Consider the following 23,807-nt stretch of genomic DNA (forward strand, 5'->3'; position numbering starts at 1 on the left):
GATTGGATGTTCGAAATTGTTTGTCTAAAGCATCGAACTGATTGCTCATTTCGATGCAATTATCAACATTAACCTTTTCATTCTTAAGTGAAAGTGCTCATTCCGTAGAAACGTCCTTTCTTCCATGTTTTCCACGTTTTGTGACAGTTTCAAAACCATTTTTTTTTTTGAAAGCACGTAGTGAATTCAGAAATGCACCCTTCCTTTTGCATGTGGTTGTAATCATGTTTAGTTAGTAAATAAAGAAGAAGTGATCCTCTAAAGGTTTTTTTTTTCCAAAACGGTTTCCAAGATAGATTAACACCGCAATTTTTTGCTAACAGGTCCAGCGAAAAATCGAAGGAACGGGTTCAAAGTGATCACTTGTAGAAAAAGTAGCACTGAAATGTACTGTTATAAGTAATGTTTTATTGCTTTAGGTATTCTTAAAAAATTCCGAGAGCAGAAAGAATTTGTGTACGCACAACACTAGGGTACGATGCGCACTTCAACTTTAATTCTTTTTTATCATATTATTAGGTAATAAATAGTTTTGGCCATGATTAATCAAACATACTCCTATGTGCGACGAAGCCAAGGGTGAAGCTACTTGGCAGCCATCGTTACACTTACGAGAGAACGCCTTCAACACAACGCGAAATTCTTACTCAGAAGAGCAAATTTCGGTCGATACCTTTCGTGTAACTTTTCAAAAGATGAAACGCAACTCTTCCCTAAACAACGACATTACAGCCAAGCCAAAGCCGGGCTAAGATAAAGGACTCAACGCAGGATAAAAGTTCTTTTGTGTCGAAAAGTTTTATCCCTCGTCGTCCCGAAAAAGAGTTGAAGGCAGGTGCATTAGCGCGATTTTGTCGGAGCTGGCTGCACACAAAGTTCAAGTAACGTTCGCTGTAAACTTAATGAGATTGACCCAAAAAACTTTTGCCGAGCAGCAGAAGTATGCTTTCTTTCAGCTAGCTCGTTTGTTTCGGTATATCCTACCACTTGAAACGAAATTTGCGTAATCTTGGATGGGAACTTGACAGTCAACACAGGGGTTTTCGTAGCAGCTAATTTTAGGGCAGACTTAAGACTGGTTAATTATGTGCCAAGCTACTGAAGTGAGGACAATGCAGTTGAACTGAAATGATGATTTGGAGACAGAAAAAAGATTTTTGAGAATTTTGCTTCACCAATCTGAATGCAAATGTGCAAATTATGTGTATAGAGATTTTTTTTGGTTTCTATTTTTTAATTATTGTCTCTGGTCAGCAACGATTACCCTCTCGTAAGTTAACCAATGTTACAAATTAGAATTCTGATACATTTTTGGTTACTCACACTTTGAAAAAAAAAAAAAAATGCAGCTCAAAAGTTTTATGAAAATTTATACTCAATTTTCCAAAGAATATTGAAAATCAAAATATTCAAAAATACATTAGCTATCTAACTATCTTCAAAGAAGAAGGAGCCCAATCGATTAGTGGTAAACGCGTAGCTATAGAGCAAGATCTTGTTGAGCGTCGTGTGTTTGAATCTGTTTAGGTTGAATACTTCGACATTGATTTTTCACAAGGGTCTACTTGCAGTGATCTATTTTTCTTCATCGTTGCTCTCTTTGCATGAATATAAAAAACTATTTTTTTTTTTTGAAACATATTCTAATGTTGTACAATTAAGAAACACCAAAACTTGCTTCATAGGCAAGAAACATAGCTCATGAAGCAACAATGTCGATATTCGCGACTTCTCATATCATGGAGTATCTTTGTGCACTTCTACAGTGACACTACTTTCTTGGCGAATCCTATCACACTCAGTTCCTGGCTAGTGTGGTGAATTAATTTAAGGACCTCATCGAATTATCGTGACTGGGGTTTTTTTTTTGCTGAAGATTAATAATGAGCTATGAAGTAGATAGAATTTCAAATTTATAAGCGTTAGCGTTAGCGTAGTTATGGTTTACTTCGTAGATTGGATACTAGCAACATTCATGTTTCTTTTTAATAATCTCATCCTGACTACTTTCAGGAACAAGGCAGGGGGGTATACCTTGTTCAAATCATAAACAAGAATACTAAAAGCATGAATATCACTATTCCCGGCCACGCCCATCTTTACCGTAACTTGGGATAGGGGAAAGAAAAGGTTGATGTAGCACTTACTCAATAAAGCCACCGACTCAGCGACACCCTCATAAGTGCTACGAAGTTGGAAGTTGGGGAAGGTATTTTGTCAGGATTCGCCTAGAAAGCTGGCGATTGACCATAAACATTTGTTGTTTAAGTGTTTTCAATTTAATCTTTTGAATGCCGGCAATCAAAAGAGAAAACAATAGTTTATTTATAGTATAAATAGTACTTCGCGAAATGCTTGTCGATTGTGCAGTAATATTCACGAAGCACTACCCAGCAAGACGCTCCGAAACAGGAAAAAACATTAAAAAAAAATCTCCGGCGACGAAAACACGCGCGAAACCGTGAGCAAAACCTATCTGACGACGCAAAATCGAACTGTCCTGTTTGGGCTTCACGAAGCACTACCCAGCAAGACGCTCCAAAACAGGGAAAAGAATCTCCAGCGACGAGAACACGCGCGAAACCGCGAGCAAAATCTATCGGACGACGCAAAACCGAACTGTCCTGCTTGGATTTCACGAAGCACTCATAGAATTTCAAATTTATAAGTAATGCACAAACCCTGAAAATTTACTTGAGCTATAGCCCCTTCAGTTCTCTAAGTACCTTCGCTCCTTTTGATACCGTCGTTGGGGGTGACAATGGGCCAAAAAGGGCATATGTACGATTTATTTATTGAATAACTATCGTAATTCAACTCCAATAAACTTCAAATTTGGTGTGTATGTACTTTGATGGTACATTAACAACTGTTCAAAAAATTAAAGAAAAATATTTATTTACAGCGGCACCACAAATGAATGAAAAATGACCCAATCTCACCCCATAGAAGGGGTTACATTGGGTCACTGTAATTAAAATAACTTTTTTTGAGAATATTACTGCAAAACCATTCATAGCTGAAAAGTATTGATGAAATACGATGCAAACAAGTCGAAAACATATCTAAGATGTTTCACAAGTATGATAAACCCACTTAAAAGAACGATTATACCAAAAAATTGAAGAGCTATGAGATAAAATATATTTACCCAACATTTATAGCCAAATTTACATAAATTTTCTTGTTTTTTTCCCTCAAATTAACTTCAAAGTCTCATCCTCATTGCCATAAAGCCTATTCAGTTTCCCCAAAAGTGTACTGAAACAGTGATTATTTTAAACCTTCGCAAATAGTTAAATTTCGGTTCGACATTCCACGATCAATACATTTCAGGCAGATGTTGACGTCATAATCCCGGTATTTCAGCGGTCCAACTTATTTGTACTTCCGTGAGATGTTTCTATAACATGAAAACACTGATAAATAATTAAATTAAAAAAAATTCATGTGTTAAAATTTTACGATGTTGCTGTGCACAAAAAACAGGTTTGAGAAGTTATCAAAATGCGTTGCATTGTTATTCAATGCACGGAATACTCAAGTAGATTTGTTTGATGTCTCACAGATGCTGTATTTAGAAAGAATAAACACATCTTAATGAAAGAAGAAAACATCCGGTACCGTAAAATGTCAAAAAAGTGGACTTGCAATTTCATTTACTATCGCTCTTGCTTGACCCAATCTCACCCCCATTTTTGATGTTTTAGACACCGTACCGAAAAAAATGAAATTTTTGTGGAAAAATCAAATAGATTACGGAAAATACGTGTGAAGTGTAATGAAAAGACTATCAACCTTCTACTAATATAACGGTAGAGGTTAAAGTACATGCGTGATACTTTGCACAGGAGAAATTTAATGTTGTTAATTTTATCTAGTTTCAACAAACAAGTTTATTGAAATAGTTAACAAAAACTATTATTTCTAAAAATGTGTATTGTGATGAATTACGTGTAATAATATGCTCCCCAACATATGAATTATTAATTTTATTAATATCAGCGTTATCAGCTGAAATACTTCATAAATCATATTTTTTCCGTTTTGACCCAATCTCACCCCCTAGACCCATTGCCACCCCCATCGACGGTAAGCTAGAAAACACATCTTGAATGTTTATAACTATAAATCCCCAGTCACAAGAAATGCATTGTATCAACGGAAAAACAATCGTACGCCGAAATAATTTGCACCTGAGCACAGTACCATTAATCATTGCCACTTTCTACAAAACTAGTTCTACTTGTAGTCTTTTGTCTGCACAATGAAACCTCATTCCAGTTCAAATTGCTTTTCTGGGTATTTACAGTTTGTTAGCAGCAAGAATTTGTGCCGTTTTTTTTATTTTTGGCTCGGATAGAAGATTAGTGTTTGGGTGTGGTTTTGTGATGAATCAATATAGTTTCCACCGTGTAATGGTTTGGATAAGTCGTGCACCTGGTGTCTTGTGTTTTTTATCTCCTGTATCGAACACCTTTGCCGATAAATTCTTTATTTCAAAATTATTGGCTCCATACGATCTTGTATTTCATTTAGGATAAATATTTTATTTTCACAGTGCATTTTGGTACCAAATTGATCAATTGAAATATAGTCTTCAATACCGGATAGAACCTAGAAATATCATGAATTTGCTTAATTTATACATCATGAGTTGTTTTTACTCCTTAAATGGTAGCTTATAATCTGAAGATGTAGTAAATAAAATAAAATAAACTAATCATTTCAAACATTTGTAACATGAGTTATTTGAGTTCTTCTGAGCCTGCAAGATGTCAATTCCAAACCATCTTAATTACACAGTTCGACAAAAAAAGTCGATCTGAATGCACAGAGACCGGACACCCTGGGCTTGAAAGAATAAAAATAAACAAAAATAATGGCGTTTTCAGAACGTTCGTGTCTGCCCCAGGTCATTTTTAAAATATACTTGAACTTTTTGCATTTTTTATTTAAAAATCTAATCTAATCAATAAGTGTTTTATATTCAGGACAGCGGAATTCATGTGCCATATAATGTCTTCAACTTTAAATACAAAATGAAGAGTTGTAATAAGATTTGCAGGGAGCCCTCCCACCTTTTTTGTACCCTCCCCATTTTTAAAGTATCGCAAATGATGGAATATTTGATATACAGGGGGTTGTCAAAACAACTGGAACAGGCAAAAATTGGGCCAACTTTGGAATGCTGTAATTTTGACAAAAAAAAATGACCGATTTCAATTCTTTAAGAAGTAATGGACGGGTCAACTGATCTAGTTTTGAGGTGCATCCACGGAGATGAACTATGACCACCGGATACCGGTGATAATCCGGATTTCCGGAAGCATGTCTTATGCAGTAAAATTATGACGTGATTTTAGCAAAGGTCTCGGCTAAAAAATCAAAATTTTACTACACATGAAGATAGAAGATCAAATTCTGAAGCGATTGGTGCGCCAAGTATTAAGATCGGTCCAGAAACAACCAAGATATGGCCATTTCCCTGGAATCGGTGCCGGTAGTGGATCCGAATTGGGATCAAACAATTTATTCACTCAAAATATATCGCGCAATATTGTTTTCTCCCTAGCTTATCATAAAATACCCTATTATAAATTGAAAATGAGTCTTGTACAGATTTGGCCACTCATGGCGCCGCCAAGTGCCTCGGGGAACCTTGCATAGGGGACATTTCGATTTTGACACCAAAGCAGATTATGCGACGGCTCATTCTTCATGTCTTGTCGTAAATAGATCAACTGTAGACTCAAAATGGATATTTGATTACAGTGACTACTTTTGGGACCACCGGATATCCCCGAGGGAATCTGTAATTAGGGACAATTGAAATTGAACTCCAATACATATCGTGCGACGGTTCATTTTTCATTTCTCGTGCTAAATAGGGCTATTGTAGACCTAAAATGGATAATTGACTATAGTGGCCACTTTTGTGACCACCGGAATTTCCCGGAGGAACCTGTCATTGGGAACATTTCTGTTCTTACACCGAAACATATCATGCGACGGCTCTTTCTTCATGCCTTGTCGTAAATAAAGTAACTGTAGACTCAAAATGGGAATTTAATTGAATTGGCCACTTCTGGGACCACCGGGTGTCCCCTAGGGAACCTATGATTGGGGACAATTGGAATTGAGCTCCAATACTCATCGTGCAACGGCCCATTCTTCATGTCTAGTCATGAATAGGTCTACTTTAGACCGAAAATTGATATTTAACTAGAATGGCCACTTTGGGGACCTCCTATAGTTCCCTAAGGAACCTATCACTTTTGGGACCACCGGAATTTCCCGGAGGAATCTGTCATTGAAGACATCACAGCCTCCCTCAGGGATATCCGGTGGTCCCAAAAGTGGCCACTGTAGTCAACTATCCATTTTGAGTCTACAATTGCCCTATTTACGACAAGACATGGAGAATGAACCGTCGCATGATATGTTTTGGTGTCAAAATCGAAATGTCCCCTGTGCAAGGTTCCCCCGGGGCACTTGGCGGCGCCATGAGTGGCCAAATCTGTACAAGACTCATTTTCAATTTATAATAGGGTATTTTATGATAAGCTAGGGAGAAAACAATATTGCGCGACATATTTTGAGTGAATAAATTATTTGATCCCAATTCGGATCCACTACCGGCACCGATTCCAGGGAAATGGCCATATCTTGGTTGTTTCTGGACCGACCCTAATACTTGGCGCACCAATCGCTTCAGAATTTAATCTTCTATCTTCATGTGTAGTAAAATTTTGATTTTTTAGCCGAGACCTTTGCTAAAAACACGACATAATTTTACTGCATAAGACATGCTTCCGGAAATCCGGATTATCACCGGTATCCGGTGGTCATAGTTCATCTCCGTGGATGCACCTCAAAACTAGATCAGTTGACCCGTCCATTACTTCTTAAAGAATTGAAATCGGTCATTTTTTTGTCAAAGTTACAGCATTCCAAAGTTGGCCCAATTTTTGCCTGTCCCAGTTATTTTGACAACCCCAAATATTCAAATATTCCATCATTTGCAATACTTTAAAAATGGGGAGGGTACAAAAAAAGGTGGGAGGGCTCCCTGCAAATCTTATTACAACTCTTCATATTGTATTTAAAGTTAAAAACATTATATGGCACATGAATTCCGCTGTCCTGAATATAAAACACTTATTGATTAGATTAGATTTTTAAATAAAAAATGCAAAAAGTTCAAGTATATTTTAAAAATGACCTGTGGCAGACACGAACATTCTGAAAACGCCATTATTTTTGTTTATTTTTATACTTTCAAGCCCGGGTTGTCCGGTCTCTGTGCATTCAGACCGACTTTTTTTGTCGAACAGTGTTATGCTCTGAAAAATCGTTGTTAATATATTTATTGCATGTTTGATATTATGATAAACGAAATCAATGAGAAATAAACGTACTTTGAGGCACTTGTGTAATGAATAAAAAAACATGTATCAAATCAAGCTGTCCAGAACTGGGATACAGGAACTGCTGGACCAAACTCGTAGTTTTCCCACATTTACTAGAATATTGATGCAAAATACGCGGAGCATTTTTTCCAATTCCACGCATTTTGCTGTGGGTGTTTTGGAAAGCCCAAGGAAAAGTTATTTTTGTGCGTTTTGTTTAGTTGTATTTGATCCGATGATTCTGTTGCATGCTCCTGCGGGGAGAGCGACGGAATTAGGCTCAATCGTGTCGCGTGTCCGGATCCTATTGTGCGAGTGTCAGAATGGATTATCAACTGGCGAGCTCGTTTCATGCTTATGATAACACAGCTCTATCGTTTCAGCGTTCTTCTTAGGCAATTTTCAAACAAACTATGAATGGTTCGTCATTACAAGATTGGAAATTAACACTTATTCCTGTTTTATATAATTTTAATATTTGCATAATTTATTTTTTGTCATTACATTTTGAATGGTTCGATTTTATAATTGTTGATGTATTTTCAATTCCTTTACCATCACAGAACAAAAATGCAAAACTAGTTTTAAGTAAGACTCGTATTTTTCCTTCTTATCTTTGGATTGCATCACCGATCAAAGGTGACTCCCAGATCTTTCCCCTCCCTCACCAATAAACACCCTTCCCGTGGTGATCGTGGAGATGTAGAGGTATTCTCGGTCTTAAGAAGCAACAATAGTAAACTATCATTCCTTTCCCATCCCAGCTGACTGTAAGGACTTAGCCGACGCCGTTATTGATCAATAAAATGAGATCTGCTAAAATGTGTACTTCGAAAATAAGCGGAAAATCCCATTCCTTAGTCATTTGGATCGAAGTGTAACTCTTACCAGTTCCCATCAACCAGAGTAGCAACCATTGGCATGTACAGTTAGTCTATACTATGCTGTGTTATCCTATACCTGAACGTCGGGACAAAATATATTCATATTTTCAAATTTGGATTATATTTATATATATGCTTGCGCGATCGAAATATTAATTTCGTAATCAAAATCATTATTTTTTAAAACATCTCCACTCTTACTAAAATATGTGCATATTTCAAGGATGTGTTATTCTACGCAAACATTGCTCTTAAACCAGCTTCATTTTTTTTAGCTTGACCTTGATATCTACGACTTTGACGGTGGTTGCTGTCCTATACTGGGGGATCTCCATCTACTTTTATTAATTATTGAACGAGGATTGTGATTTGAGACAACTCTATTGAATAGCTGCTGTATTAATATATTTTAAAAGATTATTTCAATGCATGTCCCGTATGTTGCCTGAAATACAGTCAATCCTCTTTTAACGCTTATAACTGGAGAATGGGGGCTTCAAAAGAATTATTTCGAATTTAGAGCGTTAAAAAGTTGTCGGATGTTATCAAGTAGTTTTGCGTCGTGGTGGAATTTACCCATGGCTCTTCTCAAGGGTATCCATAGGGATGGCGAAAATGTATGTATGATGCCATTTTTTTGAATCCAAGATGGCGACTTACAGTCTGTGGAAATAACTGAAATCCAATGTACTATGGGTATTTCTGGAACGGGTTCAATGAGTAGATGATGGAAATCGAAATTGGTGACATTCGGTTTGTGAAAATTATTTTACTAATTCTCTGAATGTAGACTAATAAAGCATCACTTTACAAAATTGTACTATTTATACAGTAAAATTTATACCCATCTAGTCAGTCCAAATTAAGCCACGAATGTAGACAGATCTACATTATATGCTCCGAAAGGTCTCAGATTCTCGGTAGTCCACTTTGAGATCGACGTCCGTGCGTCCTCATATCTGTTACAAGCTGTAGACAGGATGAAAGCCTTGAGCAAGCATGGGAAACATTCACTCGATTATTGCGTTATTCTCGCTCACTTCCACACGCAGTCAAGGGAGAGGTTGCCGTTTTTCCAACCAAGCTGAGTGTTTTAATTTCCAATGCGCTTTCTACTTGATCGCCGAGCGACAAGCTAGACAAAAACGGCAACAAAATGATTCACTACCGGTTCCGTGTGCTGAAGGCACCCGATTGCTGTAGTGAATGATTCTTTACATTCTGATTCCGCATGGATGGCATTCGTATTTGAGAGCTGATTAGCGCTAACTGACCGGGAATACACCCGGCGAAATGTTTCAGTGAGCGCGAAATTCGTACATTTCGCAGAAAGCATTCAGTGATTGAATGACGCACGCGTTCTTTCGTGTCTCACATTGAAGAGTGGATTGGTGCTCTCTCCATTCCGTGAATCTTTTGATTTTCGGTTTATCTCAATCGTTTGAGATTCGTCAGGACTGCACTCACCCTAGTAGCGTTAGGCAGTTACTGAACATTCGGTGGCAGCAGATACTTCGCAGAAATTTTATCGATAGCGATCGGATGACTGTGTGAATTTTCCCATGCTTGGCCTTGGGTGGTACAAACCAGTGCGATCAATAGACACTGTGCTCATTGTCGGATGGCGAAATTTGGAAATTGTGAACGTGCGGGTTTGGCAAAGATTTTTTAAGCACAGTGGTTAATGTTAGCGAAGAAAGTTCGTGTTTGATAATTCACGATACGGTAGTCGTGGATGAGTACGGACGACGAAGAAAGGTCGGACGTTGAGACGGCTGGTTAGAGAGACGATGAATTTGGAACGCAGGTGTAATTTGTAATTAATCGAAAAGCTAAGCAAAAATCGCGTTTGTACAAAAAAAGGATGCAAAATTGAAAGAAGCCGAAGAAGAGATCCAGAAACTCAAAATGCAAATGTTGCCAATCGGAGCTGGAACAAGTGCTGGGTCGAGTTTCGCCAGCCAGATTTTTGGGAGCTGAAGGAATTAGTGAGCATATTTATTTCTAAAGATCCCGCGTGTTTGTCTGCCGAAGATTGGATCGATGAGATCAATACTACAGCGGCTCATATAATTGGAAGTAAGACACAAATCTTCATTGAACTCGGTTGAATTTGGAGTGATCGGCTAAGTTGAGGTGAACTGGTGGACCACAAAGCGATAGTATACAAAGCGACAGCAGATCGAAGCTATTCCAGCTGTGGAGATAGTCATTGGCGTAGGAACAGGGGGGGCCAGGGGGGCCTGGCCCCCTCCAGAATCATCCAGGCCCCCCCCCCCCCCAGAATTTTTGATATGTAGTAATAAAAAAAAAACAATTTAATCATGATGCAAATTTAACATGACTCTTTTTATTATCAAAAATATCTTCAATAGTTACGATATTTTATGTTGTTGTATCTATCGTGAGAAAACCTCGCTTCCCGAGCAGAAGAAAATAACTACTGAATACCAAATTGAGGTATTCCATACCAGACAATTTCCAATACTGCATGCCTGAATGAGGTATGAATTAGCCCTGCATAAGAGGTAAAATACCTCAAATAATATCTCAAGCATATTCTACGAACACCAAACTGATAACTAGATCAGGTATTGTAATACCTCAATAATACTTGATGGATTTTCATATAAAAATGAAATTTTTCAATTATAGTTCAATACCTCCAGCCAGGCTTGATAATTCTCCTCAACATCATCAGAGTTCGGTGACATACTCTAGAGCAGCGTGCTGCCAGTGCCTCTTTGCGAGGGAGCCAAAAAATGCTAAGCAGCGAGCCAACGAAAAATGAGCGAGGAAGATGCAGCACAAAAAAAACCGAGTTAAATTCCATCAAAAAAGGGTGCTCTCACAACTCCCCGAGGACTGTCTGTTCGGGCGGCAGACTCGAGAGTTCGCTTGAAGTGTGAGTGATGGTGAGCATCGCAACGAGAGAGAGAGAGTGTCTGAAAAAATCCTCGCATTTTTCTGCACTCTCACTCGAATCGCTTGAGGATCTGTGTTGAAAATTTTGAGTTTATTTTTTTCTCCTCAGAAAAACGGCAAAATCGCCTCCTCTTTGCCTCGCAGAGGAGTTTCTATCAAGCCTGCCTCCAGCAGACCTCAATAGCTGTTCAATACCTCAATGAGGTATTCTTAATTGTTTTAAAGATTTTTTTCAATACCATTATAATACCAAATTGAGGTATTGACAACTGAACAATACCTAATTTTGGTATGATACCAAAAAATGGTATGCATAAGTTATTGGGGAGTTATTTGTTCCTCCTCGGGTTGTCACACACAGCATCAGCGTCGTGGTTCTGAGTTCGGTGAATCACGCGACAACCGAAAGCCTATCCACCCGGCTGTCGATCAATTGGTTACTGTTAGAACTAGCATCTTGTTGTATGCGATAAGCGCAATTTTTGGACATCTCCGTTGCGAAAAATACCGTGGTATAAAAAAGCATCAATATCCTGGAAATTCAATTCCCGAATTTGTGTTTTATGAATAATGCAAATGATGCTATTTCAGCAAAAAGCAACATATTCACTGCATTCTGATTTCTCATATTTTTAGGATACCCTGCTCGAAGTGTTCAGTGATGATGATTACCCTTATAAGAATTCACTAAAGAAATCCATACATTAACATCAACTCCGTAAAAAATAATTGGGAAAATAGACAAAATTACCAATGGAATTTCTCGGACAATACATGACGAACATTTTTAACAAAAAATAAGGCTTAGCTTTCAAGGAAATTCGACATAGTTCAGTTTTCTTTAGATCAATGGCTATTGTGGAAAAATGTAATAAAATCGACAATTCGCTTGAATAAATTTATTGATTAAACAATATTTTTTCAAAAAATCTTATTATTTATAGCAAAATTTTTCAAAAAAATAAACTCTTCGATGTTCTTTATAGAACTTTAGTATAATAAAATCTCTTGGAAATTAGTCTAATAATATTGTGGGACTTGATCACACTTCCCTGGTGGACATTCATTCTTTCTATGTCCACTTTTTATTAGCAAATTTATTCCGAAATATATTCCTGGAATTACCTAAACAATGTTACTTAATCATTCAAAAGTTCAGTTTCCCTTACAATTCCTCCAAAAAATAACAGATTCTGTCAAAACTTAAACTAAGATATCTGTGAATCTAGCGGTAAAGGAATCTGTAGAGAAACATGTAGCAAGGTAACTGGGAAGAGAGAAAAGATTTATTGATATTCATAAAGAAATTTGTATTAATCTTCTACTTCTAGTTCTCTAAAAGTAATGCTATCAATTGATGTCAGAATCCATATTTATGGTTTGATTTTTTGTGCGATACGAAGGCGGAATTTCTAGGGGTTTTCCGGTAAAATTCTAGAAAACCCAGAAGTAAAGGAAGAATAGATTTCAAGGATAATTTCTGAACAAGATGAAAATATAACTTCTTGAGAAATATGTTTAATTTGTAAATTCATCAGAGAGGCTTAAACTATCCAGTAATTTACCTCTAAAGAAAAGATTATAAATTATCTTTCATTGTACCATTGCCCATCTATTGTTCTACCTACTTAAACATTTTGTTGTTTCTCCTTCGCATTATGCTTTGAGGAACTTCGTACAAAAATCTTTTCATACTCCATAAAGAAACATTTTAAAGAATCTCAAAGAGAGATTTAAGAGTTTTGAAAAATTACAGAGCTCTTATACACGCAGAACTGGACTATCGAAATTCATACATTTTGCCATGGAACGATTACCGCAATACGAACGCTTTATGTATCGTTTTGGTATCACCATTCACCAAGGCTTCGATAGGCGCGGGGTGTACGCACGAGCCTTTCGATCACAAGGTCCTTGGTTCGGTTCCAGGTTACCGCGACATTTTATTTCTTATTTTTGTTTTCAAATTTGATTTCATAAGATAAATTTATGAATTTCAACCCGATTGTGGCGAATTTTCATAAGGGGTTCTTATGTTTATCGATAGTCCATTTGCCTGAGTGTACGTACGGTTGCTGATTTCTGTAAGTCTATCAGAAATTCGTGAACAAATTTTTAAATTAATGGAAAAGTTTCCCCTAAGATTTAAATTCATTAAAATACGAATTTTAACACAAAACGAATTTTAACACAACATATCTTCGGTAATGTTCTTGAAAAAATGCCGTCAATATTTTCGCGTTAAACTTTTACAGTAGCTCAAAATAATTATTAATATACCCTTCAAAACAGTTTGTGAAAATTTCTAAAGGTTGGAAAAATTAGTACTTTCTGCATCAATATGTTTACCATCGTATCATGAAACTTCGGAGTTCAATCTTATCCAATATTGTAAGATTTTAGTTACAAATACTTCAGTAAAAATTCCATCCGTTTCAACACAAATCATTTTTTGTTATAAAAGACGAATACAAAAGAACGAGAATTTTTGTAGCGAATCTGACAAAGACCACTTAAGCTTTTCTGTGAGGTACATTGTCGACAAGTTTCAGAAATTCTACGGTTCAATACTTGCATTTTACGACAGGAATTTTGGTATTTTTTTCCGAATTATGTTTAAGCTGCAATTATTCAAAAAATTACCAACAAAGTTTTCTCTAAACCTTTTTGTAAGTGTTTCTCTAGAAATTGGATATGGAGTGATCTGTAGAGGATTTTGTAAAACTATCCCTCAAAATATTGAGATATTCCTGGAGTAGTTTTTGAACCAAAAAATGAAGAGTGGATAAGTGTTTAAATGTTATTATGGAAGAACCCTGAGATTACCATTAGGAAAAAATTGCAGTGATTTCTAGAACCTAAAAGAATACTTGATGGAACTCCTGAACAATTTTTTTGAGATGTTCAAGAATGAATTCCAAAATCTTCGATCTGATCTAATGAAAATTTCTTCAAAAAATTCATAAAAAAAATCGTTAGTGCGGTTATAAGAAAAAAATCTCTTGAAAATAATTCTCTAAGAAATTTCTGAACAAATTACTCGGGAAATCTATAACTAAAAACTGCGGAAGAGTTTTTGACAAAACAGGAATGTTAGAGTACCTCAAACATTTCTTTGTTTGGCATTTTTTGAAAAAAAATAAAAAACAAAATTTTTTGAGAGAGTTTTGAAGGAATGCGGGATGTTGCTCCTTTATTTAAGAAAAATCTAAAAAAATACTATCGGTGAAAAAAAATGCACATAGATATGCGGAGAACTTCTGTGAGAAATTATGATATCATTTTCCCAATTGATTTCTTTTCAATTGCTAATGAAATTCTTGTGGAATATTACGAGGAATCCTTAGAGTCCTTAGAGACCTGAACAGGCTTTGGGAACTGTGATCACTCTTTACCACAGTTCATCGATTCTGCCAGTCAACCAAAACACAAAGCAGCAGCAGCATCAATACCATCAAGCGTTGCGCTGCCAACGGTTCACACACTGCTTGAATGTTTTTGTCTCTCCACTATGATCGTTTTCGAGCAGCCATCCCGAGGTGAATGATTGAAATAAATGTTAAATAATGCAATCGCTAATATTTCGCTTGTGTTTTCAATTAATTGAAATCTATTAGTACTAACAGCAAGGGCACAATCATTCTGTCGCGATACATATAAACAAGTTCAATTTAATGCCGCCTTTACCGAGCGAAAAGTCAAAACCCCGAAAACCGGAAAAATCGTGTCACCACTGTGCTCGAGTCATTTCGCATTCGGGTTTGAAAAAACGTTGGGAAGAAGAAGATTACAGTTTTGAAGAGCCGAGACATTTTTTTGTTTTGAACGGTCATGGTTTGCTTTGGATTTTGACCGTCGTGTAGAAACATGTAAATGTAGAGGCGGTAAATGTTTGCTACAGTACTTTTCCCATCCCTGGACCTGAAAGCAGTGCTGGGAATGGTAATAGTAGTAGGTTTGAATTTCGCGAAAATCACGTGGCTCTTCCAGTACAGTAGTTCAAAAAATTTAATTTCATCAAGTAGCCTATGTAGGGTGCATGAATTTTCTAAACGATTAGTGTCATTGAAGGCTCTAAATGCGGGAAATCCAGCGGAAAATAGAACATTTTTCTACAGTAATGTTGGGTTGCCCCTAGCAACGGGTGTTTTGCTATTTTCAAGGCTTTTTGCCTAACGCAGCGATGTGCGTGAATTTCACTGGCTTCGCGGTCTGTGATTTGCTTTGCTTGGCTACTGTAGAGTGAATTTCAAGATTTTTCCCATTCCTGCCTGAAAGAATCATCTTTTTTAAAGGAAGTCTGGATAATCTATGCTGCGATTTTTTCAAACAATCCTGTAGTGAAACTTTAGGAAGAAATTCAAAAGCATAGTTGAAAAAACTGAAGGTGGTCAGATTCCTAGAATTTTGTGTTCTATTTTTTGAAGAATCTGTTATTCCTGTAAATCATTAGCAAATTGTAAATTAACAAATGGAGGATACTGACAATTGGATTTTATATCTAATAAGTACGAGAGGATGTTACAGGAGAAATGATTAAAATAATTTCTAAGGCATTCTCTGGTGGAATTCTTTATTAGATTTGGAAAGCAATTTGAAAAAGATCCTTCGTGATTTTTTTTAGTGGGATTAGAAAGTCTGTGAATGATTTTCCATGGGAATCGCAAGACAAACTCAGTGGCTACTGGTAAAGTAATTCTTTAAGAAAGCACTGAAGAGTACGAAAATAATTCATGAACAAATTCCCGCAGGAATTCAATGCACATGGTTGAATACCTTAAAAAATCGTGGAAGAATCACATATGACATTCCCTGTGAGTTTTTTTTCTCTAGAACTTTTGAAGAATTTTTGACTGGATTACAAAACGAATGAATCTTTTCCGTAGCAAAAATTGATATTTACAAATATCACTCATGTGCCACAAAATGAGATAAAATACTAAATAAATAAAATCAATACAAATCTGATAAAACTTCGAAATTTGTGAAAACCGTGATTATTGCGACCGATATTACTTCTGTAAAAAAGTATTTGCTAGGCCCCCCTAGGCCCCCTCCAGAAAAAAATCCTAGCTACGCCAATGGAGATAGTGGTCATTTGGCGAAGAGTTGCCTTAAATCGTCTCAGGCCGGGCCTTCTCGTGACGCTAACAGCGCAGCAGTTTTTGAGTTTAGCCAAATTTATCTAGAAATTTGTCCTATTGTTCAGCCTTGTGGCATTTCCCTGCAAATGGACGATTGCCGCGATTTCACGGATGGTTTGCTGCATGTACAGTTTGATGAGCGTGTCTAAGCCACAGTGACGCGATTTCGCAGCGATTCTCGTCGTGTCAGTTTAGATGGTTCTATATAAGAGTGCTTGCAGCGACACAACAACAAAATCGCTGCGATTTTTTGTTGTTGTATTTTTGAAACGACGTCGATGAGCATTTGCCGGAAATCCATGTCTAACGACACTTTGGAATCTAAAATGGCGTCTACAGGTATATGAAAGTATTTAGAAACAATCAATGTGAATATTTTTTAATAGGGATCAAATAGTAGATGACAGAACCCAAGATGGCAATTTCTGGTTTGTGAAAATCACTTCAAAAACCCATGTAATATGTATGTTATTTTTTAAGGGAAATTTCAAAGGCATAAATGATAACATAGATAAGGAGCACTTTTGATTCACTTCGGCAGTGGGGTGTTTCGAAAACTACTGAGCTCATATTTGGCCCCAATGAGCGTCGTATTGAAGTGTTTCTGATCGCAAAGTTTCAGACAATTCGGTGCCAAAGTGAATCATGTAAGTGCCCAAGCTCCTATAACATCTGATATCACTTCTTCATTAAATTGAGTTGAATTAATTCGAATTTATTCAGTTTCATGTGAAATCAGAAACAATATTTTGCTAAATCATGAACTTTGACAAAAGTGGGACCAAATTTCCAATCACATTATGCGTTGAATGCAAAACCGTATTGATCGTTTGTTTTCCCATCGAACAATAAACCTATTCAGCGGTTTGCGTGTTTGCAAACGAATAGCACTTGAAAGCCAACTGCTGTGGAGAGTAAGTCGGCGAGAAGAAAGCCATCTCAACGCCAAGCTAAACACCGCGAAGACAATCCTCTTATAGCATCTCTCCATCGTCTGATCCGGCGGGGGAATAAAATACCTTCAGATTCTTTTTTTTTTTTCTTTGCTGTTATCGCTCGACCGTATTCATCATCAAGTCCTTTCTGCTAGATTTTTCTCGTTATCTTGCCGAATGCCCACCCCGCCAGGCCGCAGTTTTCCTTCGCAACAACCCCCCACGAAAGGGAATTGCATCGTTTTCTGTTTTCGTTAAATGAATGGCTAAAGTGATTTTTTCGCTTTTTACAAGGACTTTTTTCATTATTTATATCTTACAATGAGGCTTCCTCTATTCCTATTGGTCCCGCCACTATGAAGCTGTGCATAATAGACGTAGCCAGGATTTTCATCAGGGGGCGACCTTAAAAGTTCATTCATGAATTTCACGCATAAAGGTTCATTATATTCAACATCTGCACCCTTTTTGTACAAAAAGTTAAACTATGAAGGACATCCATTGCGAACATAGCAGTCCAGAACGTACTGGATGCCAAAGATGTAAAAAGGAGACTTTCATGAACTGCATATGTACATTTTAACATTTTATGTTCATCTTTATTTGAAGGTTATAAAAACACGAACAATTTTTGGAATTAACCCTAAAATGATTATTACAAAATTTATAAAATCGACTGGGAAATAAATTGAGTCTGAAAAAGAATTCCTGGCAAGCATGTGAAGCTATTCCTTATCGAATTCCTTGACGATTTTTTGAAAGAAAACCTGGATAAATTTAGCAAATACATTCAAAACTCTTCGAGTTCCATACATGATTTTTTAGAATTTTCTTGCGAGATCTGTTGCAGACTGTTGATTAATTGAATAAATTGTTATTTAAATCATTTCTGATAAAGTCCTTGGCAGGAGTCAGAATTTTAGTAGTACTTGAATAAATAACGAATAAGGCGGCGTCCATTTATTACGTAACGCCAAAATTGAAAATTTTTGACCCCCTCCCCCCTCTGTAACGCTTATTGTATGAAAAACTATAAGGGTACATCCCTATGGGATTGTACGAACTGGTGACGTAGGACCACGTAACAATTGAAAATATATTGCATCCCAACGGTACAGCAGCAGCGTCCTCGGAAACATCCTCAAATTGCAGTATTGTCAATAATAAATCAATTATTGTATGCTGCTATGAGATGAATTAAGAAATTATAGCAAGTATGTGGTAAACACATTAGGGAATATTACACAATCAACTCTTTAAAACACATTTGTTGGCTCTGACAAGGGCCGATTGAATTGTTGAATTTGCGTAACACGGACACACTTTGACGGCGCACTGGTTGCAATCCTCCTCGCCCGATGAGATTTGCGGTGCGGATGACGATGTGCGCTTCAACAAGCGGCTTTGGTCGATTTTCTTCAGCCATCTCGTACAAACAGCTTGCCTCTGGTAGCGAGGAGCTGAGCAGGTTTGGAGGAGCTCTTACCAGCTCGAAAGCGAAAAACAGAATGAAACCGAATTCAACGAAGGAGGGATGCTTTATACCCTTAGAATAGCAGGTGATGCTCCTCCTTTCAAATTCTTCGTTTTCTTATCTGGGAAATAGGCTATATGAAACTGATGTCTGGGTAAGGGATGTACAAGATTAGCATTATGCTGTTATTGCATCCCGACGGCACTGCAGCAGCGTCCTCGGAAACATCCTCAAATTGCCGTATTGTCAATTATTCGTAATAAATCAATTATTGTATGATGCTATGAGATGAATTAAGAGATTATAGCAAGTATGTGGTAAACAAATTAGGGAAGATTACACAAATAACTCTGATATTAATTGGTGGCTCTGAAAAGAACCGTTTTGATTGGTGGGTCAAAGGGCTTTTACATGAAAAATTATCCTAATAACTCTCTTGATATTAATTGGTGGCTCTGAAAAGAGCCGTTTATTTTGTGGCTCTGAAAAGAGCCGTTTTGTTTGGTGGCTCTGAAAAGAGCCGTTTTATCGTTCAATCACCTGGTTCATATAATATACACGAGCAGGAGTGAGCGGAACACGGAAAGTGACCAATAGTTCACCACGATTGATCTGGATTTTCCGGTCCTTGAAAAGTTGTTGCAGTGGTGGTTGTCGATGCTTCTTCGGCGGATGTTTCTTCGGCGGATGCTTCTTCAACTGAAGCTTCGGTGGCGTTTCCTTATCGTTTATGAACGAAACCAAAAGAGCGGCAATTTGCTGCTTGCAGTTGCAAGGAGCAACTCCGCTCTTCGATTTCGCTCGAGCCATTTTCTTCAAATGTTGTTCGGAGCGCTGATCACGATAGAATGAGGCATGGCAGGCTATGTGAGCTGCTTTTATAACTGGAACCAATCACTTAACGACCAATCACAAACCAGTAAGGGGAAAAGGCGGTTCCCCGCCGGTGACGATTGGTTGTGCATTAGGCACCAATCAGAAGCAGTGTAAGCTCCCTCTCTTGCTAGATGATTTCGTATTCTGGAGCGTGCTGTTTAACATTGCAATTTGATCTATTGTTCGTCATGTTTATCAATGAAGATGAACGATTCTCCATTTAGAATAATTTATAACGCGATATAGTAGAAAATATACCTCTGTTAATATATGATGTCTTCTTGGAAGGCCCCCTTCGTAAGCTTAAGAGAAGTAATATTCTTTGCTTGGCATATAAGATGTTAGAAATAAATAAAGTGGAAATCTTACTATAACTCTTTTACGCACATTTTGGTGGCCTGAAAAGGGCTGATGGCTTTCTTAGCTTCGATGCTGTCACAGATGAATATTAATGCGATATGTTATCAGTTGATTGTCAAACGGGGAATCCCCAACGCAAATATATAAATTTGAGCAAGCTATTTGCTTATGCGACGAACCAGCTGGATGTTTCGTGGCTTGGATGGCGCACAACAGCAACGGGCTGTGGATCGCCGGGCTTAAGTCGAAATCTGGAAACGTTTTTCATGCATTATCATGAGAAATTGATCGAACATGAATAGTTGGAATGCTTGACATTTACTAAATATTCTATAGTTAGCTATTGATAATCAATAGTTTTCTTTAATATGAAGGTAAATTTTTGATCCATGGGTACCAAAATTATGAAAATTGTTCAATCAGAATTTCTCTTCAAAACCATTCTGAACATGTCGCAATTTTGTTACATGGGATAATTTTCATATTCGAAATGCTCCCATTAAATATGGCAAATCAAAGACACTGTTTGAAATGCCACTCTAGTTTACAATCTTTGTGAAATGTTGAGCACTCACCCCGACGGCACTGCAGCAGCGTCCACGAATAGTCTCAAATTGTCGTGCCATCAATTATTCATGACAAATTAAATTTTGTACGAAGCTGCGAGATTGATTGATATTATATAAGATGTAATAAGGTTGGAAATATTATTCCTTCAACTCTTTTCCATAAATATTATGGCCCTGACAAGGGCCGATGGCTCTCTTGGATCGATACGGTTACAGATAAATAGCACTACGGGATGTTATCAGTTGATTGTCATGGTCAAACGGGGAATTTGCTTATTCGACGAACCAGCTGAATAGTTCGTGACGTGGATGGCGCACAACAGCAACGGGTATTGTATCGCCGGGCACAAGTCGAAATCAGGAAACGATGCTCACTCTTGAAAGCTTGAGCGATTTCACCAGTCCGACGCTCGATTAGCAGCATCTCCTCGGATCAGCAACTCTGGGGGCTTCTGGTTTCTGGTTCCTAACGGGCTTGATTCTGGACCACCGATCACGAGTCGAAATCTGGGAGCGCGGATAAATTTGTGGCGGCGTTGACGATGGCTTGAACGCTTCTCCGAGCAGCAGTAGTTTGCCGCTCGGAGAAGCGCCCAAGCCATCGTCATCGCCGCCGCAAATCAATCTTGCGTCTTCCTCTTCCGACGACACAAATTGGACTGTGACGCGGGTGCAAAAGCAAAGCGAGAATGACTCGCCCGACCGTGCTCACAGTCCGACCGCAAAAAGAAGACTGAGGGAAGAAGCAGGGACCATTTGCTTTTATAGTGGGAAGCGACACCGTCGAAAAGTGCTCGAACGTGATTGGTTGGATAAGAAAGGGGTCAACATTTATCAAATTTTCAATAGTTTAACAACAAAATTCACTTATCGGATATATTACTAACGATGCGTAGATACATTTCTGATCGAATGATACTAAAATCGTAATAATTGGTTCATAAACAACTGAGTTATTAACGTTCAAAATCTCCCCTAATTTCGTTACATGTCTCATTTTCCGTACTTTTAAAGTGCACCCCAATATAGAAAACAAAGACGTAGTCCTACGTCAAAATGTTAAATTTATGTATGAGCCGTAACGCTTGAGCCTACTCCCACCCTCCCCCTAGAACGTTACATAATTTGTAGATGCCGCCTAAGATGGCCAGGGAGGATGGCAACGAACCCCCATACTCCTGGCTACGCCCACAGCCATACCAAGGAGAGGAATAAAGCAAAGGAATGCTCCGTTGTTCCCTTCCTAGAACTTGCCAAGACGTTGCTCGAGTTGTCAGACAACCGCCTGCATTGCGAGGCTCTCTTTATCCATAGCACTGCCACGTTATTGTCGGCGGCATTCTTCACCGTTGTTGGCTTCGTAGCTGGGGATATTGCTGCTCCTTTGGTAAAAGATTTTCCTTTTTCTGTAATATTTTTTTTGCAATCATCACTCACAGCGCTGCGCTGGTGCACACCTGCGTCCTGGATGATGATGGAGGGGGTCTTTCCATTGGTTTTATAATTTCCGAGCATACTGAAGCCTGTCCACGTTAAATTTCGGACACCCAAATAATGGCAGCAAAAAAAAGTTACTCATAATTCAACAAAAACAATTGTTTATTTCAGAATAAAAGAGTTATATCTACAAAATAAACAGTTGACAAGGATGTTAATCCTTCTTTCTGTAAAATTCTCGAACTTTCTGTGGTAAACCCGCCATCCGTGTCCGAAATTTATCGTGGACAGGCTTTATATGGAGTAACGCTGGACTAGCATGGGAGGAAAGCTTTTTAGAGAAGAGTTTCGCTCAAACTCCGCCCATCGGACGGTTTTCATCATCTTTCTCCATATTTCTTCAATGTCTAGCGTGGGGAAGCATTTTTTGTTGCTCCTTTTGCCTGGTTGCTCCGCACGCCACAATCACCACCTCATTACAGCGCAATTTTCCCTCCTACCCAACCCATCCGAGAAGCAATCTTTCTACAACTATCTCGAATCTACTGTGCATTCCGAGGAAATCGCACCTTTAGTTGATATTCTACACCATCACCTTTTCCACATTTACTCGTTTTCGTCATTGTCATAATCGTCATCAACATTCATAAGAAAAAAGGGCCAGAAAATTCTCATTAAATTTTAATGATAACATTCCATGCGAGCCTTTCTTGCGTGTTGCAATCTTTTCACAATGACTAGCACCGGGAGTGTGCATTAATTTTGCACAAAGTTAACATCAATGCATGAATGGAACTGTACCCTAAACTTCTTGTATGAGTGCTTTTGCTGTATTTTGTCTCTTTTATATGATAACAATTCAGTAAAAAAAACTAACGGTCTGAGGTTGGTCCATTTGACTCTGAGAAAATGCAGCTACGATTCGTGCTCACGATAAGTTGGCGTAATATTACTCTTTCAATCGTACCAATCCACAGTCACAACAGAAAAAAAATTGTAAATCCCGCTCAGATCCCGTCCCGATGGAACTGTTGGGATAAGAAATCAAAATCAGAATCAGGTACATTTTTAGGGCATTTCCGTTGGTGAAGAGGTGTAATTTAAATTTGTACTCGCAGAAATACAAGCATTGAACAAATATCATATAAGTGGAATATGAGTCAAATAAAATAACGCTCAAGCTTATTTTAGCTGAACAAACTGTTGTATCACGCTAGCATAATAGAATATGTCTGGTAGCAAAACTGCTTACAAGTAGTGTTTTCAAAACTTGTTTAGTGAACATTGTTTTATAAACTCCAACATCCTTTTTGAGCTAAATATGTAAAATCCCACCTTTTCCTAGAAGTTTGAAAGTAGCAAAACTTAAGAGCATAATAAATCCACAAATCCGTAGAAGTGTGTATTAAACAAACGTTCTTAAACTTCTGCAACAGAAGAAGTAAATTTACTACTACACGGGTCGAAATCAGAATCCAAAATCATGATTATGCACCCGGATATCATGATTCCTGTGTGTTCTCATCTTATGAAAATACACCATGATTTGGGCTCACGATATCATGAGTCAGATTGTCGTAATGCGACACAAGTTGCAGCTGAGTGCTCGAAATCATGCAGCGAATGCTCGAAAATCATGATTCGCGCATCCATTTCGGATCTATTTATATTTCTGTAAGTCAACCCGATAAAATGAAAAAAAAAAAAAAAACAAAATATTGAAAAGCACGAACCGAACCAAAAACCTTCTGATTGAGAGTCACGTACTTTACCACAGTACCAATCTATCGT

General features: G+C 37.7%; 1 protein-coding gene across 2 annotated transcripts in view; it reads right to left on the reverse strand.

Annotated features, from left to right (window-relative positions):
- LOC5574699 (MOXD1 homolog 2) overlaps positions 1–23,807 on the reverse strand; it is a 383,444-nt gene that overhangs the window by 63,388 nt on the left and 296,249 nt on the right. The gene's annotated exons all lie outside the window — the stretch shown is intronic.

The sequence above is a fragment of the Aedes aegypti genome, chromosome 3 (assembly GCF_002204515.2).
Source record: "Aedes aegypti strain LVP_AGWG chromosome 3, AaegL5.0 Primary Assembly, whole genome shotgun sequence".
Taxonomy (NCBI): Eukaryota; Metazoa; Arthropoda; class Insecta; order Diptera; family Culicidae; genus Aedes; species Aedes aegypti.